The following is a 3,468-nucleotide window of genomic DNA, read 5'->3' as shown; positions in this document are numbered from 1 at the left end:
GCGACATGTTTTTGGGTACGTGTTGGGATAGTATTTGTGCAGGAGAGAATTATACTCTAAAAGTTGTAGGCGTGATTTGAATATAAAACGAACAAGATTATCATCCAAAGCCAGATTTACAAAAAACTTTGAAGACAAAACCTTATCGCATTTAGTTCTGGATATTCTGCCTTGTGATGACATACATTTAGTGGGCCTACTGAGTGATGTAGTAGCCCATAACTAATTCATTCATTCATTCATTCATTCATTCATTCATTCATTCATTCATTCATTCATTCATTCACTTTATCATTCCATCAATGAAATAATCCTTTTCATGAGGTTGTTCTAAAATCGTCCACTCTTCCAACTATGCTCCATAGTTGAATTTCACAAATCCAAACATACAATATCCGTATCAACTTTAAAACTACAAAAATCGTACGCATTGATACAAATGCAGTTCCAGTATTGAATGTAAAGGCAATGCAATTTGTGTGCATGAAAAGAGCAGTAATTAAGTTTTTAGTTCTTGGGCAGTATACAAACTATAATACTGCCCTTTGCGTTCCATCAATTCATCGTGTGTACCAAGTTCAGCTTCTCCTCCGTGAATGACAGCAATCTTATCAACATCATGGATAGTAGACAACCGATGAGCAATAGTAATACACGTGCGGCCTTTCTTAGCTTCATCAAGGGCATCTTGTACAGCCTTTTCGTTTTCCGAATCTAAGGCGGATGTAGCTTCATCTAGAAGAAGTAGTTTTGGGTTTCGAACCAAGGCTCTTGCGATCGCAATTCTTTGTTTCTGCCCACCTGAAAGCTGCGTACCTCTTTCACCTACGTTTGTGTCATACCCAAGTGGTAGTTTCTCGATAAAGCTGTGGATGTTAGCATTCTTGGCGCACTCGATGATTTCAGTAAGCGGTACATGGCGGGCATTATCACCGTACGCTATATTATACGCGATTGTCCCGTCAAACAAAACTGGTTCTTGAGACACCAAGCCAATTTGAGATCTTAACCACTGAATATTCAGATCCTTAATATCAAACTGATCCAGGTACACATTTCCTTGATGTGGATCATATAATCGTTCCGTTAGATTGAATATTGTGCTCTTTCCACACCCGCTACTTCCCACCAATGCCAAGGTTTCTCCTGGCGTTACAGACATCGATAGTCCTCTAAGTACTTGGACGTTTGGGCGCGTTGGGTATTTGAAATATAAGTCTTTGAAGTGAACTATTGATTTAAACGAATCCGGTTTGGAACCATCTGTACTATAACTGTCAATTGGTGGTACCCTATCTAGTATTTTGAGTATATGGCATGCGGAAATTTTGCTCTGCCATAATCAGGTATGCCAGTAATTATACGCCCAAGGCCTATGCTTCCGAAGACAATTGCCGCAAGAACCAAAAACATATTCTCGAATTCCAAAAGTCCGTTCGCTACTAAATAACCACCTAAACGGAATACAGATGCAAATGCAAAATAGATGGTAAGCTGGGTGAAGGCAAATGTTACCCCAGTAAAGATGGAGTTCCTTTGACTTTTCATGTACGGACCCATTAGTATTGATCTGAAGTTACCATATATATCTTTCTCCCTTGTCAGTGATACAACTGTGCGAATGTTTTCTATTGATTCCAGGACTAATTTACCAGCTTTTTCCTGCTCCTTTTTTCTGGCCACATTGTTTCCTGTCAAGATTGTAAAATTAATACTAACCGCTAGTGCTATTAAAGGAATAAACCCTAAGAGCAAAAGAGTCAACTGCCATCCAAAATATAGAGAGATGATAATGGCTACTCCCATATCGCAGAACACTTGCAAAATAAAGCCAATCCTGACTCCAGTGATACCTTTAACTTCTGATGCTTCTGTTGAAAGCCTCGTGGTAAGGATACCTACGCTGTTTTGGTCATCATCAAACCATGCAATATTTTGTCTTAGCATTGCCTTAAAACTCAAATGCCTCAATCGTAGAGTCAATTCTTCGCCAGATTTACCAAAAGCAGCGGTTTGAATTACATTGGAGATAAGCGCAGCTGTTGCTAACACAATAAACATACCGCATAGAAACGCAATTTGTTCCTTTAGCTCATCTATGTCTTGAATTGCAAATGTTGCAATGATTCTGCTGAATAGATAAGCATATACTGGTGACACTGCGCCGGCAATAGCTGATGCAATGATCCCAATTATGATGTACAATGATTCAGGGGAGTTCATTTTCATAATTTTGCCGACGCTGAAATACTTTTTCACGTCAAGTTCATCTTGTTTCTTCAGCTTAGCTGCCTTTTCCTTTTCATCTTCTTTATCAACGACTTTAACATCAGATTCATTCACATATTTCGCCACATCTCCGATGTCTTCCAGTGTTTTTCTTATATTGAGAGATAATCTGCCATTTGCTCCTTTCAACTTTCCTGTTGCTAACGCTCTATAAATACCGTCAGAGATCTCCATTAGATCTTCATGCTTGCCCTTCTCCAGGATTCTTCCTTTATCAATAACACATATGACATCTGCATTTTTGACAGTAGATAGTCTGTGTGCAATCACGATTGACGTACGTCCAAGTTTAGCTTTATCAAGTGCGTTTTGCACCAATGACTCGCTCTCTGTGTCCAATGCCGAAGTTGCCTCATCTAGCAGAAGAATTTCAGGATCTCTGAGTAATGCTCTGGCAATCGCTACCCTTTGTTTCTGTCCAACTGATAACTGAATCCCACGATCACCTACAAGTGTGTCATAACCATCTGGTAGAGCTGCGATGAAGTCATGAGCATTGGCATCATTTGCAGCTTTGACAATTTCATCTTTTGAGGCACCCATCCGTCCATACCTGATGTTTTCTTGAATCGAAGTAGCAAATAACACCGGCTCTTGATTTACGACACCGATATGCCTGCGCAACCAATTAACATTCAAGTTTCTGATGTCATTGCCGTCAATTTCAATCTTTCCGTTGTCGATATCATACAATCTTTGAACAAGTCTCACTGTTGTGCTTTTACCATTGCCACTTTCCCCTACAAGTGCCACTGTCTCACCAACATTAACCTGTAAGCTTAAACCATTAAGTACTTTAATATCTTTCCTACTCGGATACGCAAAGTGTACGTTCTCAAAATGGATTTGACCTTTCATTGTTTTGGGTATAAGTCCTTCTTCGGAACTGCTGTCAATTTCAGACTTCCAATCGATGATCTTCCAGACAACTGCTGCAGCTACTCTTGCAGTGGCGATTTCAGCAAAGTTTGGTGCGACGTTGCCAAGACCGGAGAATGCAAACAACACTGCGCCAAAGACTGTAAAGATATCACCTGCACTTACATCACCCCGTAGGACAAGTCTAGTACCATACCAAAACGACAACGAGTAGCAACCGTAGAGGGCAAAGTAGAAAATGCCAATGAAAAGCCCTTGAATTGTATTTTTCTTGATGCCTTGTCTTTTGACGTGATTGAG

The 3,468-nt window shown here is 40.0% G+C and overlaps 2 pseudogenes; both read right to left on the bottom strand.

The window, feature by feature from the left end:
• Positions 1-319: 319 nt before the first annotated feature.
• Positions 320-1,167, bottom strand: LOC140156378 (ATP-dependent translocase ABCB1 pseudogene; annotated as a pseudogene).
• A 129-nt stretch (positions 1,168-1,296) lies between these two features.
• Positions 1,297-3,468, bottom strand: LOC140157878 (ATP-dependent translocase ABCB1 pseudogene; annotated as a pseudogene).

This window comes from Amphiura filiformis, chromosome 7 (assembly GCF_039555335.1).
Source record: "Amphiura filiformis chromosome 7, Afil_fr2py, whole genome shotgun sequence".
Taxonomy (NCBI): Eukaryota; Metazoa; Echinodermata; class Ophiuroidea; order Amphilepidida; family Amphiuridae; genus Amphiura; species Amphiura filiformis.
This window is presented reverse-complemented; position numbering and strand designations above follow the sequence as displayed.